The sequence below is a fragment of the Epinephelus fuscoguttatus genome, linkage group LG10 (assembly GCF_011397635.1).
Source record: "Epinephelus fuscoguttatus linkage group LG10, E.fuscoguttatus.final_Chr_v1".
Classification (NCBI taxonomy): Eukaryota; Metazoa; Chordata; class Actinopteri; order Perciformes; family Serranidae; genus Epinephelus; species Epinephelus fuscoguttatus.
Genome location: NC_064761.1, coordinates 37,508,581 through 37,524,967, shown reverse-complemented (window position 1 = coordinate 37,524,967; position 16,387 = coordinate 37,508,581). Strand labels below are relative to the sequence as shown.

General features: G+C 39.3%; 1 protein-coding gene across 8 annotated transcripts in view; it reads right to left on the bottom strand.

Moving 5' to 3' along the window:
- Positions 1 to 16,387, bottom strand: part of LOC125895302 (LIM domain containing preferred translocation partner in lipoma) — a 253,387-nt gene that overhangs the window by 188,326 nt on the left and 48,674 nt on the right. The window lies entirely within an intron of this gene.

The following is a 16,387-nucleotide window of genomic DNA, read 5'->3' as shown; positions in this document are numbered from 1 at the left end:
TCCTGAGAAAGGTTACAGTCAGCATTCACTCCCAGGACAAATGACTCTGCTCCAGCTCCAATTGGCTTTGATCGGCAGTGATAGAAATACAACACCTAATTTAAGCCCCTTTACCAGCGAGATGCAATAACAGCCGCCACAAAATGTCATCCATCTCCGTCCAAGTAGAACTCAAACATTGCTCAAAATGTAGTCAGCACTGAGTCTGAGAGAGATTGAATAAGTAAGAGATATAAAAAAGTAACCATCATGACATTTTCAGTGGCTTCCAGGGCGGCTTTATCTGCTTACTAACCTGTTTTTCCAGCCGGCTTGTGACGTCGAACATGATACCGGAAAAAAGCAAGCAAAAATTAAAGGGGGTGTGTGAACGTTGGTGTGTTTGAGCTCTAAGGGTTTTGTATTTCTTTTCTTCCCTCTCTCTCTTGTGTGTATATGTTTAAAGAAATATGTTATATATCATGCACATCTGTATGCCTATTGTTACATCATTTAATACTGTTTGCTGAAATAGTTTTCTGGCCTCTGAGTGTGTTATACAATATTTGGTAACTTTGGTGACATACACAGGGATTTTCCCTGATCAATCAGAGAGTAAAAGGGAGTTTAAAAATAGGTGTGTGATTCTTTGTTGTGTTTTCCCACTTCCCCATTAATAAAACAAATTGTGTAACGTTGCGACCTCACAGTAACTATCCCACCATAATATTACCATAAGACTCCTCTTTTGTGTCCCAATGCTGCCCGTTTGCTTCTACTTATCATATGGGAGATGACTGATGACGAGGCAGGTTGATGTCAGCGAAACTGTCCAGTCATTGAGCTACCTGTCAGTCTGTGTAACCTGGTGTTTACGCCTCTTGGTTTTATTTGTAAAAAGTCTCAACACAAACCAGACCAGTCATTTCTGCAACCATGTAATGGCGTGCGTCTCGGTCAGGTCTCCCTGGTGATGTATCGCTTTCATTCCTTGTCGTGGACCAAATGACTCAAACTACAGGTGTGCGAGCACTGCAAGACAGTATCAGTTATTGTGACATGGGCTAAGTGCAATAACTGATGCGTGTTAGATTCTCTTCCCGATCTACGGGGACATCAGGCCAGTCATTTAGACCTGCAGTGGTATTGGTTTAGTGAAATGCACAGTAAACTCATCACTATAACACAATGAAGCTCTGAAGTCTCAACCTTGATGTGTACTTATAATCTCTCCGACATCCTGAACACTGTGAGATCTTTAGAAGTCAAACTAAATTAACACAATCCTCCCAAGGAATATGTGTGGGAAACCCCTATGAAATGGTGAGATAATTCTTTTTATCTCAGCTCTGCCACTGTTTCTAAGAGCTGACAGAGATGTGTCAGCTCCCGTTTAGGTTTCTGAATTCAAAGCAATAATGCTGTGCATCTTTAAAATAAAGTGGCATTTCTGAATTATGAACATGTTGTTACAATGAGTTAGGTGTTGCATTTGTAAAAGCAACATGTTCTAAGAATAGTACAGTCCAATATTGGTTGCTCCAGCAACAGTTAGTGGTGTAACTTTCAGTTGAGAGGATTATTATGTTTAAAGTCAATGGAAGAAAATGAGCGTGGGATCAGGATTTTGCAGTGTCTGAAAAAATCTGCAAAGAGTTTGCCGGTTGTTTGCTTATGATTAGATCCATATCATCGATACAAAGAGAAAACATTGATACATATAAGATGAGATGAGATCAGGGTGTCTACAGATGTAACCAAGTTAAATTTAAAACTTTTTAATATCACCTTATATGAAATTTAAACCTGCAATGGAAATACAAATTATATTCATTCGTTTTCTGTAACCGCTTATCCTGTTGGGGGTCACAGGGAGGCTGGAGCCTATCCCAGTTGACACTGGGCGAGAGGTGGGGTACACCCTGGACAGGCCGCCAGACTATCATAAGCATAGCATGGTGGTGCAGTGGTTACCAATGTTGCCTCACAGCCAGATAGTTCCTGGTTCAAACCCAGGGTGGGGATTCAGATACCCCTCTGAGGAGAGTTTGCATGTTCTCCCCGTGTCAGCGTGGGTTTTCTCCGGGTACTCCAGCTTCCTCCCACAGTCAAAAGACATGCAGGTTAATTGGTGACTCAAAATTGCCCGTAGGTGTGAATAGTTAAATATTATATATATATACACACCGATCAGCCAAAACATTAAAACCACTGGCTGGTGAAGTGAGTAACATTGATCATCTTGTTACAGTGCAATGTTCTGCTGGGAAACCTTGGATCCTGGCGTTCATGTCACCCACCCGAACACCGTTGCAGACCAAGTACCCCCCCTCATGGCAACAGCACTGGTCAATGGCAGTGGCCCCCCAGCAGGACAATGCACCATGCCACATCACAAAAACTGCTCAGAAATCACCCAAGGAATCGGACAAAGAGCTCAAGGAATTAACTTGGCCTTCAAATACCCCAGACCCCAATCTGATCAAACATCTGAGGAATATGCTGTTACCCCAGAGGTACTCCCGAATTTAATTTAAGACTTTTTAAGGCCTTATATTAAGAAACTTAATTTAAGAAATTTAAAGATTTTTTCAGGACCTGTAGACACCCTGGAGATGATAGTTTAAAGGGCTGCAGATACAAAGCATGCAGTATACAAGGAACATAAAAGCAAATGTTGTACAAAGGCTACGTCCTTGCCACAGCGGCCGCAGGTTCAATTTTAACCTGCAGCCCTTATGCTGCATGTCATCTCCTCTCTCTTCCCCTTTCACTCTGAAGCTTTCCTATCAAAGAAAGCCAAAAGACTTAAAGTAAAATAATTTCAATGTAAAGCAAATACAAACTAAATCTAAACCTAGATGACATAAAGGTGCAAAATGTGAGAACATGCTAAAAGTCAGGTTCCAAACATCCAAACTAACTAAGAGTAAAGTTATAAAAATTACAAAACAGCAAAGAGTAAGGTGCAAATGGGTGCAGGCTACTAGTATGAATAAAAAATATAGTATGGTTGCATAGAAATATGTTTGATCATCATCTGTAAGGTACACCTTTATTCTAAAACTCCATGGAGTCTCCGCCAAACAGCGCCAGGCAGATCATGGCAAGCAGCCAAGACAAAAACAATGGGGACAGTTACTCCCTTCTTGGGAATAAATCAGCGGCGTGGAAATATTTTGGATTTCCGAGAAACAATCGGTCAACAGACAAGCACGTGCCACATGCAAACAATGCCTTTACAAGATAAAATTCTCAGGTAACAGGACAGAGCTTGCTGGGTATGTCACTCCGCTAAAGCCGAGCACACCCAAAACAGAATTTTCAAATCTTAACCGATGTTGAAATATGAGAGACCCCACATATTGTGACACACAATGATAAACTGAACATTAACAACACGATCCAATGTTGAAAGAACAGAGCGTATTCATTGTGCATCAGTGAACAGTGACACAAACCATCAGGAAATGTTTCTGCTTTCAAGCTCAATAGCTGAAGAAAAGAAATCTTAACTACATAACAAGTTTACCAAAAAACAAAAGCCAGCAGGGGTCGACGAGTGGCAATGATGCAAGACAAACCATACCGACTAAGGCAAAAGACGGCCAACACTGACCAATGGCTGGCTGTCTGCTTGGTGTGTCAGGGCAAGAGACACTATTAACATTTACACCTCACTCACCACGCTGTCATGAGCACGAGCCTCACGTCCACAAGTAGTTCACACTTCCGTGTGCATGGTGATACAGTTGGAGGGTGTAGTTCGGTAGACAGAAAATAGCTCCTATATGAACGTGCTCACAACAAGTGTGGAATATCTTGAGTAACCAGGTCATGATTTCTGGAACGAAACATTGCTATTGAGTTTTTCAAATGTAATTTTTGGCGCTTTAAGCACCACAAGCAGAGTGACACCTAGTTCCATTACTTTGGAGAGAAGGCAGACATCTCTACGGCTGATATCTCCTACACTTCAACTCAAGCCAAAACTATTTAGACTGATAAACGGCACTTTAGGTTGGAGGAAAAATATGTATTTTTGATTCGGGGGTGAACTGTCCCTTTAAATTCTTCATAAAGAGCAACTAAAATCTTGTTTCCCTAACTTTGGCTTTGACTGCTGAACATTTTGTAATGAATATTTAATGTTAAAGAGTTTGTTTTTAACTGAAATGCTGTTATTCCTAGCAGTCATACAACAGTATAAAGTGTTACTGTCATCCACACTCGGTGCAGGGTATCTAAGGGGAGCTTTACTGCACATAAGATACAACATTAAGCTAAGTAAAAGGAATATCCTACAGTGGTTGTAAACAAGATGTTTCTTTAGCCAAACGCCTGCTGACCAGATGCAACATCAAGTACAAAGTAACGCCCCCCATAGCTGAATAACAAGTGTTTGAAACCAAAGTGCGGACAGACGAACAGAAAGCAAGATGTAAAAACAGGAGTCACAGAAGGTATAATCCCTATACTGCAGGAATGGTGGATTAGCGGATTTCTGGATTCCTCACAGTCTCTGCCATATGCTGCTGCAGCTACACCTTTCCAGTCTCACTCAGCGGAGATGCTTAAATCCTTCAATAAACTAAACCTCATCAAAGGTCCTCAACAAAACCTCGTTCAGTTAAGGACCCTTGGTGAGCTGTTATCAACACAAATATCAAATGAAACTTGTCCCAGAACACGGTGAATTGGGACACTTGCGTTTCCTTAAGTGTTCTCTTTAAAAAACTTTTGTCAATTTAATATTCTGTGACAGCAAACGGAGATATTTCCCACTTAAGCGAGCCTGAGATTTCCAAACCTTTTCATACAACAGGTATTGAGCTGTTATTTTAATGTTGAACACAGCTTATCCTCTACTGCTACAATGAGCACTGCACATCTATCCTCTCATTCAAACTTCTATTGGGTTTTGGCTTGGGGACATAATCCCTTCCCCGGCTCGCTCACTGGCAAAGCCACATAGAATCAACTCATCAATAACACTTTGTTTACTGAATACAGATGACTTTGCTCAAGAATCCCCTTAGCACAGCATGGGATAGAAAGGCATGAATGAGTGTAAGCTCTTGACAATTTCATCGGAGCGTTTTTTAAATACTTGAGCTACCATTTAAGCAATTGCAGCAGACAGAGATTTCGCAATGCAATTGTGTCCAAATGATTTGGGCTGACAAAAAGCCAGGGTGCTTTAGCCCTTTGTCTTGACTTACAGGTATTGCTTCAATTGTAGACTCTTTTTTTTTTCTCAGGAAAAAAGGCCCAGTGGGTTGGCAGCCACAGCGCTGTTTCCTTCACCCTCTCTATATTCTGCAGCGTCGGGCTGCAGGACCACAGATACATAACAATGAGGAGCTTTAGGTCCATAACTTCATCATGTCACACTGAGCCAGGGTTTCCTCATACTCTCTTTAACACTCACAATACCAGTGGCTAAGCTCACTATAAGGTTCTCAGACTCTGAGGGAGACAGTTATTACAAAGCGAACAAAGAGCTCGCCATTGATTACAAGCTGATAATCTACATTTTAGGGTTACAGAAAACAGTGGCGTTTTTTTGTTTCATGTCCTGTTTTATCTCTCGACTACGCCAGTCACAGTAACTACTTTTGTTGGATGATAGAAATAATTGCAATAAACAGTATTATTTTCATTTTGAGAGCATTTATGCCACTGATTTAATGATAAAATAACAGCATAATAATGCAAGTCTACACTCTTTCAAAGAGCAACTAACTTTCAATCTTAAAAAATATTCAGATATTGGAGTTGAATATGAAAAAATATTCAAAATATATTCTTTTAAAATAAAATAACAACTGTTAATATTTACAAGAAATAATTTATAAAATTGCATTACATTAGGAGTGGCCCGAAGTTACTCACACAAAATCTGGCCAACAAAAACAACATCAAGCGACTAACAGACAAGCCTAACGAACTCTGGGGACATCACAGTTACCTCCATAATTTGCCTGGTGTGCTGCAGCCGGCTCCCAGGAATGGACAACCTGGGAGTCAGGCTGTTTGCTTATAGATTTCTGAAGCGGAGGATGACGCTGTTGGAGGGTTAAACTACAAACGACAGACTTTTTGGCTTGTTGTCAGGGGCTGGAGAGCTACCGATTATCAGGACTTGTCTCTTCCACTACAAAAGTGCAGCTGCACGCTACCAGTAAGCTACGCTGTGTCATCTTTGAAGTGTTAGCCCTTGTCTTTGGGCAGTTTTCTACCCTGGGTACTGGGTAACCAATTACTGTTGTTGCGTAAGTTCCACTGTGGATGTGGGCGACATGCCTACCTCATTTGTTAAAATCCCATTCTTGTCCCCCCAACTTTGATTGTTTCAAGTTGATTATCTTACTCTAAACATTGTTTTCTGACTGTTGAGCTGCCAAACACTCAGAGGAGAGAAGAGAGGGGGTTGATAAAAATGTGGATATACTCATCTCAGTTGCCTTCACTTACCTACCAGTAGTGCTTGCATTTTAGAACTGGTCAGACATGTACTAAAACGCAGGTGCACAAGACGTCCAACACAATGCAACACCTGCCTACTTCCGGTATAGACAAGAAGTTAAAAGAGAAAATAACAGAGTGGCAGCACACCCTTGTTGCTGAAACTCACGAAGTCAATAAGATGCATTTCATTTGTACAGTAAACAATGTGATTTGATTATTTAGATCCCCACCAGAGAACATCACAGAGAGATTTCCTCCCACAGCAGATGAGGACTTGAGCTCAGGGATTTCTTACAGATCGCTCTGGCAAACATGTTACAGCACAGATGTGTATGTTTGTTTTTTTTAAAGTTGAAACGTTCTTGAAAGGCCTTGGTAGAAGAACAGAAAAATACAGGCGATTGTGCAAATCTAAAAATTGGACACATTTGGACTTCCATGATTCATCCATGGATCACTTCTTAAAATAAATCAGATCTTTGTCTGGCTCCTGAAGAAAAACAAAGTGCTGAAATCCTGCTTGGCCAGAAGCATCTGTGCAGCATCAGTGGGGCTGGGTTAAATGTTTTGGCGCCCAGTTGTTTGGACACTTATTTAATCTTTCACTTCTCCACTGCTCACACTGCAGCGCTATGACCCTTGGCGACACCCAAAGAAGATTAATTGAAAAGCAAAGTTAAACTAGTTGTTTTTGGAGGGCTTTATCCTTAATTGACTGATAGCTATTGCTGTTTATGTGCTCCTACCGCTTAAAACTAAATCCAAACCCACTCACTGGTCCATTTAAAAATCCAGCCAGGGTATCTATGTCAGCCCTCTTAATCACTCTGGGGTTGTCTTAATCTTTCCGTCTTAAGCATGTCTTATTTACTTGTTTTCTGCTCCTCACTTTCCTTGCAGAAAGTTATCGCAGCTCAACCTAATGACATCTTGTGCTCCAGTTTCTCATCGAAAGCTGCAGTAATTGTTTAAGAACAGTCCTTCATCCTCAGTGTGTAAACATGCGGCTTGATAGCAAGCATCAAATATATCTGCAGAGCTGTGAACAAAGGGTACAATAGCTCTATCATATGCCAGTTCAATACACCATTATTTTCCATTGCATTGTTAAGGCGTGTGGCCTCGCTCAGGCAACAGAGCAGCATTGAGTCAATGAAATAGATTCATGCTCGCAGTGTTTGCATTCTAAATATGCACTCTGCTACTAAGAGTGTCCCTCTTTACCTCTGCTAAAAATTTACTGCCAATAACTGAGATATAAAAATTAAGGCTGTACAACTGTCATGTGAAAGCCAGTTGAATCAATCTGAAGAATTAAACTGCACTGGTTTTATTTTGCTTTTTATCCTCTTTCAGGTCTACATTTAGTCAAAATCAGGTACAGAAGTCATTAAAAAAACCCTCATAATTTCTCCAAACTAAATATCTGAAAGTAAGTGGTTTTATAGTTAGAAACTATTTTGGAAATAAAATGCAGGGAAATACAGTCTGTCTGACTGTTTTGTATGCAATACCATAAAAAGAACAAAGGTTAATATCAAAGAAATATTCATCTTTTTCCAAAAACAAAATGCAAGCCACCAGCAGAAGCAGTGTATTTAACAATATTTTGCATATTTTGTTGAACATATGGGTGTTTGGAACAAACTGTGCATACAGATGGAAAAGTGAAGGAGTGGATTATGTTACAGGAGCTGTTTGTTTCTAGACTTTTTTTATAGTTAAAATCCATTGTTAAAACTGTGAGGAAAATGCAACTGACCCAAGGCCAGTGAGGAAATATGGACCAGAAACCACGGTAATGTCTCTTTTTTTTCCTTTCAGTTATTTGGAGTTTTCAATATTTCTTATTTCTTTCTTAATATTATTAAACGTTTCAGTTATACTTTGTGTACATTTTATTTTCTAACCTCAAAGTGCTGTTTAAAGTCTTCTTCACACTAACAGGGATGCTGACTTTTAAGAGGACTTACTGTGCTTTTCCTTATTTTCTGACATAAATATAATGTTACAATGTCAGATGTTTATATCACAGATACAGTACAGCGTTGCCCTTGTCGGCCCCCATTGTTTTTTTGTTTTCTTTGGCCAATTCAGCATGTTGAATCTGCATCAGTGACAGCAGAGCCCGTCAGTGAATGAAATCACTCTGACTGACAGTTCAGCTCAGCACACAAAAAGAGAAATGGAAGTGAGGAAAGTAAACAAAACAAAGTTAAGAGGGATTGAGATTTAAAAAAAACTTGTCACAGAAGGTAAGATCATTTTTATTTAGCCACTGAGCTCTTTAGCAGCAGCGTTTATGCTCTGTTCTTTCAACAATGGATTGTGCTGTTAATGTGCTAACTTGCTAACTGGCTAACTAGCATCAAGACGGTCTTTTGGTTTCCCTTTTTGAATGACGATTACAGACTACCGCCGTCTGCGGGTGTGGAGTGTTATTTTCTCTCACTCAGGCACAGAACGTACGTGCTTGTTGGCCTTCGGCTGTAATCTTTGTGGTGTGTTCATGTGCAACTGTTTAGCCCACACAAGGCAATGTCAGGCAACGCAGCAGGGGACCTTCATCGCCGCTAGTTCTCTGATGTCAGTTTGGTGTGTCTCGGCCTTTAAAGAGATGGACGCTTAAATGGAGTGTCTCAGACAAAGGGTGAATACAAGTATTCCAGCACAGACAGTATGAGGAAAATAAGTGTTTTCCTTTTTACATTTAAGAATGTAAAGATATTCTCGTAGAACCCCAAAATACATGTATGAAGCTGCAAACATCAAAGATCCCTGAAGAAAAATAAATCAGCCATGTGTTAAAGTGTTCTAATTGTAAAATGTTAAGTTCCCTCAGGTTGCTTTAACTTCAAAAGTCCTTAAAAAAGAAAGAAAGAAATGTTCCAAAAACTGTTCCCTATGAACAATAAAACACCACAATTATAACAGCCAAATTTCAGGCCTCCAGGAACGAGGGTATTTATACTGAATGCTTGTTTTTGCAAAGATTTAAGAGAGAAACTTCCAAGTCTAACAGGTTGAAGCACAAACAAGTGGGTTTCTTTCCATTTGTGTGCGTCAAATAAAGTGTCTGGCACATACGGTATCATCCCTTGGTGCCTCTGTTTGTGATATCATCTTTGGGATAGACATCACGAGAAAATAGTTTATTTCAGATGCTATGTAATCTAGCTGCGACCGTTTGGTCATGTCCACCTCGACCATCATAACTCACTGATTCTTATCCACTAGACTAGAGTCGGACTGGGCAGAAACTCTACAGTAATGTGTAGTTCGGGGAAAAGGAAACAAAGTGTGGAAAAAATGAAAAAGGGAAACAAGGAGAGAAAGATTACCCCTGAGGCATGACTGCACTGTCAGCCTCATTCATCCAGATCTGCCAAATTTAATGTTTATGAGTTGCACAGCCCCATGATAGAAGATGCCACAACAGAGCCGTCCTGGGTCTTTGTTAAGCAGTGCTCATGAATGTAAAACTCTTCAGATCATTCATTGGCATTGTTATTATTGTTTTGGATATATTTTTTCTGGACTGTCCAATCAGGCCACACATGGATCATCACTGTCATTCATCACATTCACACCACTCCAAATGATCCAAACCGTTGAAGTGGACCAAGGTTCGTTTAAAGCAGACCAAACAGCGCCAGTGTGAATGCGTCCTTAGTGCAGTGATTCCCAACTGGTGGGTCCTGGTCCAAAAGTGGTCTGTGGGTCCATTCTGAATGGATCCCAAGTGACTTGCGAACTTGTCAAGTTTGTAAAACACACACTTCTTTTAGGCACAGTGAACCTTAACAGAGACAGCAAACTAGCTCGACAACATGGCCAAACGCCAGTATGACACTGAATATATTAAACTGTGTGGACCTTTAACTAAAGACTACGGAGAAATATGGACCCCGTGGCTGGACGAGTTGGGAACCACTGATTTAGCGGGCTGACTTGAGTGAATTCAAAAATTGTTGTCGGTACTGATTCTAGCTCCGCTACTTAACAATAGCAGGTTTGGGCAGGATGTTGCAAGTCGCACGCAAGTGTGGATTGCAGTGGTGGTTCTCTCTATCACTCTCTCTATCAATTGTTTATCATCAACTACTTTGATAACTGATTAATCATTTCAATCAATCAATCAATCAATTAATCATTTCCGTCCTCTTTTTTTTTTTTTTTTTTTTAGCAAAAAATGTCAAACATTTTTTGGTTCCAGTTTCCTAAATGTAAGAATTTGCTGCTTTTCTTTATCATTTATGATAGTACATAAAGAGTGTTTGGGTTTTGTACTGTTGGTTGGACAAAAGACGCATTCTGAAGATGTCACTTTGGACTCTGTGAAATGGTGGTGTACATTTTTCACAATTTTTTGACATTTTATGCACTGAAAGGTTTATCGATTAATCATGAAAATGATCTGCAGATTACTCAATAATTAAAATAATCTCTAGCAGAGGCCCGAAACAAGTACCAGGTACTATCCACCTCTTTTGCTGCTGGAAAACCAAAAGAGAAAAGTCCCAAGCGAGTTGAGTCAAACCGCTTCCTGCAGTAAAAATGAAGCTTTAGTAGCACCTGCAAATTTTAATATGAAACATGAGGACACTAAAAAAAAAGATGCTATAAAAGTTGAGGATTACCTTTCAAAAATATAATTTTTGGACTTCATATGAGCAAATGAGACAATATTTCTGAAGGCATTTTGCAATGTAAGCAAAAACAAACAAACAGATTTGGAGAAGACTCCACAGATTTGAAAGCGGTTTTAACATCAACATGCTGTTGAGATTATCAGGTTGGAAAAGCTGTGAAGAAATTGTAAAGAACACGATGAATCAGGACTTAAATTTATCCTAAAGATGTTTACCTTACACAGAGTGTGCTGGTGTTAGGTTGGAATTAAATGCACGGCTATTGAATGAGAGAGAAGACTACATTTCCTAAAAGAGGCCATAATATAATTTCCCTGATAGTCCAGTAAACACTGCAGGATTTTTCCATTTCGATACAGCCCCTATATTCCAAAATGAGTCAAGGAAAGGCGTTTGGCTCGAGCTTTAGTCAAGCCCAACAAAGAGTTAAGTATTTTAAATTCTACAGTGAAGCTAAACTGTTCTTGAAATTCAGCTGGCAGCCAGCCTCACTAGTCATCCGTCGATTTGATGTGTGCTTCAAGAATCTGGCCCAAACAGACAAACTGTGAGCCAGGAATCCAAACAAACAGTCTGAGAAACCAAGAGCCATCCCTGGCAAGTTAAGTTTATACCATCAATGTGGCCCAAGCATTTACGGTGGTCTCCATCAGTCTACTGCAGTGCTGCTGTGACGCTGTGATGTGGATCTCTGTGTGTTGTGTGTTTTACTGTCTGACCTTAAAATGTGTTTGAGACTGTCTGTAACACACTGCATTTAAATCACAACTTAAGGAAGGAAAACGATCAGGTTTTTCTATGATCAGTCAGGGTGCGCATGCTGTATACTGTATGTATGTACAGACATCACTGTGGTGTTTAAGGTTAGTAAGGTTGTGGATAAAATGCATTTAGCTTCATTTTATAATCGCTCACATTTCTCTTTGCTTCTGCTTAAATGTCTCTTTAGGTTTCTGGAGTAACTAAAGGAACAAATAACTGACTGAATATTTGAACCTGATTTAATAAACAGCTTTTTTTTTTATCTCCTATTAAATCTAAAACTCTCTTTCAACAACCTCTGAAATGTCCAGAACAGAAAAGGTGAGCTAAAAATTATATTAATATAATCCAAAAAATGTCAGTTGGCCATATTATAATAAACATACACTAATTTAATTCTGAATAACTCTAAGGAAATCATAATGTTTAAGAAATTATTAAAACATAGATGAGAAAAATCGATTAGGCTCGTCTTAGTTCCATGAAAGAGAGAAACTTGATTTCAGAGAGTACACAGTTTAATTTTTTTTAGTGTAAAAAGGGAAATACATATGAGAACATTTCCTTTTTTTGTCATTTTGTGAGTTTATTTGATTATTTATTAGACTAGAAAAGCAAAGAGAGCAAACACCAGTTGAGGAGCTAATGGTGGCTAATTGGAAAATTGTAACTTTTCACCCGGCCCTACAATAAATTGTTGGCCTGAATGTACGGACAGGCACTGGCTTGCATGGCGTTTTACTGCCAACAGTTTCATTTTGCGGGTGAGCTGAAACGACAAATGTCAATGTAGCTGGTAAAATCTAAAAATAAGAAATCTGCTGACGGCGCTGTGTCTGCCCTTTATTTCAGGAGGATGTCACAATGTCGGGACATCAGAGTTCATTGTCACAATAAGGCACAATGGCTGAAGCCTTGTTACTCAGTTTATTGTTAATATTGGTACAGACAACTTCCTGAGATACAGACTTAAAATATATTCGAATAGAACGGCAAAGTGGTCTCACACAGCCACTGCAAAGGAGCTGAAGCACAATCACAAAACAACCCTGTGCTCTAATAAACACAGAGTTTTGGACACCAATCAGATCATAAAACACGCTCACACTGGGCAAGTGTCTTTTATGGTTTGTGGTGATGTTGGTGGAGAGGGTTGTGTCTAATAATACATAACAAGGCCACAGTTTTGCCAGTTTTTCGCCTGTAAAAAAAAAAAAAAAAAAAAGCAGCAGCTCTTTTGTCTGCCCTATATCTCAGGGCACAAGTAAGCTTATTATTACTAGAAGAATAAAAGTGTGTTAATGAAAGCCGTAGCGGGGAGAGGAAGCTTCCTGGACCACCTGTTCAACATTTTCATATTCAGTGAAGAAGAGCTCAGGTTCCCATATGAGCACCTTGCCATCTGTTTCAAAAATATATCAAATTTTGGTATTCAACCACTGTGCACGCTTTGCTAAACACAGACACCTCAGAGCTCGCTAATTTCGATGTCTGCATGTACAGTTTGTGCAGTATACAGTATTTCCTGCATATTTCCTTTCCCTCTATGTTTGAAGCCACTTAAAAGTGAGGATGCAGACACATGATGGTGATGATGAGTGCAGTTAATCTAAAGACATACATTAAAGTGACAGGACTAAAAAACAAAACTGAAGTCTATACGTGTCTGTGAATATTAAAGACTCACAAGCATGACTAAAACACTGATGAAACTGTATCTTAAATCAATTACAGCGAGGGCCATTAGTGTTATCAGGACATGCAAACACGATTTTGATCTGGCAGTTAAGGGAGTTCTCAGCAGCTTATCAGAAATAATGCCAACAAAGAGCCGGCTAATCAGGAGGAAAAGACTAAGGATTGCTGTAGGCTTAACTCATGCACCAAACGCAGACTTAATATGCAGCAATAAGGTCTACAAGCTTTACTTCTTTAGTAACAGGTATTTCCATTTTTATTTGCAAACCTAACAGGTGAATATGTACAGTAGTGTATGTAAAATTTAAGCTGTGCACGTAACACTCAGCTCTAAATGCACTTGGTACCGAAAAAATGTGCATGTTGCTCCTAACTCTCACGCATTGACCGTGAAGCACACAATTGACAATTTTCACACGCACTAATGCCACATGTCTATTTTCTCACGCAGTGAAAAACAAATCTAGGAATCGTAATATCACGCTGTAAAAAGAGGACACTGACACTGATCGACAGACAAGACAGAGCAGCACCGCGTACAACACTGCAGTCGGCCCAGCTGCTGCTTGGATTTTGATGCACGTCTATTAGGGATGTTACAGTACCTGTACTTGGAGCAGCCAACAAGGACGAAGAAAGACTTTATTACACATATATCCAATAATTTATTATACATATTTTAGTCTTATTAAACATGTGATGCCACCAAGAGGTCCTAATATGGAAAATAAAAGACCGTCAACTCAAATTATACTGTAACTAGGCCTGTCAAAGTTGACGCGTTAATAGCAAGTTAACGCAAATTCCTTGTAACGCCACTTATTTGAGGCCCGATTCACGCATGTACCTTCTATGATTCTGACCCTCGGCCCATCCCTTTGGTAAGTGAGGAAGCGATGCAGCAGTAATATTATGGATGGAAGGCAGAGACAAACCTCTGTGAGCAGAAATGGATGAAGCAAGGCGTCCTTTGAATGGCAAGTTCAGTTTCAAAGCTCTGCCACATGGCTCTCTCAACAAGACCAAAGTTATTTGCATTTACTGTCAATGTGAACTGAGTTCACCTTTACAAGTGTAAAGTTGGACACTACATTGTGTGAAAGCATATTTGTCCACTCCCATGTTGATAAGAGTTTAAAAAACTTTTAAAAAAAATAATTTAGTACAGATAAAAAAATGTGCAATTAATCTGTGATCAATTGCAATCAAATATAAATATATTAATATTATTAAATATATGAATATTTTTGCTTGACAGCCCTGTTTGTAACAATGTAATATTTTTTTTACCCTCAGAGGTTTGCTGAAGTTTCGGTGCCACGTAAGGACCAGATGGTGCAGTTAAAAAAAAATGGTAAATGTAATTTTAAAAGTTAGATGTACCAGTTCATGGACTCAGAAAAAGAATATTTAAAGGTCTGCAAATGTTGACTAATAGGAAGATCAAGATCTTTCCTTTCAGTAGGAAGTCATGTTTTTTACATCAAAGCTGAATTTATACTTGCTCGGGTTTTCCAGAAGCCCAAAGCAAAATATCCGAGCTCACTAAATTTCCATAATTGTTTTACAGCCAGCCTCTGTGGACCACAACGCGTCACATGACCTGTATTTTCGACTCTGGCCGCTACGCTAAATCACCACGGGGAGCCTGATGATGCACATCCATCAAGTCTTGACGCCATGACAGTCAATGAGTTAAAACATCCACAAAGTAATCAATCAATTCCTGTGCCGGAGGGAACTTCAGCGGGACCGTGGGAACACTTAGCTGTAGAAATGTGACTGACGTCTATCTGAGGACTAAACATCAAAGCGGACAAAGCTTTATTTGATCGAGAGAGGTGCAGTTTGTATCCCACATTTACTGTCTGAAACACGTAGCTTGTTTTTCCTCATAACCAGGGCTAATTAAATAAATTATGAATGTATCACGGGAGCACTTAGTGTACATCACCACGACAATCTCCAGCCCTTAAGCCAACTTTCTATGACGCAAATGCACTGACGAGGCAAGGGAATTTAAACCGTCACTAACTAATATGGATGCAAAATGTTTGATGGATTGGACAGCTACATGTTGAATTTCCATTTTGTTACATGTATAGAATAAAAAACTTATATAATTATATGAATTAGGAGGTGAAATACAAATACATTGTCTGTGAATAAAGGTTTTCGTATTTAAATATCATAACTATAGTTAGACAGTTTTGTATAGCATACTTGTAGTATAACTCGTGTGCTTCCACAGCACATATGTGCATTTTAAATTCAGGGCAAATTTCCTGTTCAGTACATCAAAATGTTTGAGCAACAATAATATCTCGAGCCGTGTTGAAATGGTTTTAAAAAAATGTGTTTGAATCAGAACAATATTTACATTCATGATAAGAAAACTGTGGGACAAAATTATTCGGCTCTGGCTAAATGTCTGCGAGGTGCCCTGAGTCAAAGCAATATATTTAAGTTGCACTTCATGGCTTACTTTCCAATTTGTCAATCTAAAAGGGATAAAAACATAAATATTAACATCCCTGCAATGTTAAAAAAATATATATATATGTATTTTTTTTTTAGCATTTTGTTTCTCAAGAAAGCTGAAGAAAAATGTAGGAGAGGTGGAGTGATTAAAATCTTTGGCAATACAAAATGATTTACAAAAATGCATTTCTTGCAGACAATGCGTGTGAACTGCACTGTTGAAAAACTCGGAAACTGTATTTAAAAACTGGCAGGGTTGGAAGCTGATCCTGAAGACGCTAAGAGCTGAAAAGCTGAAAGCTAAACTGGAATACTGTCAAAGGTGGACGCTGAAATCCACTAAA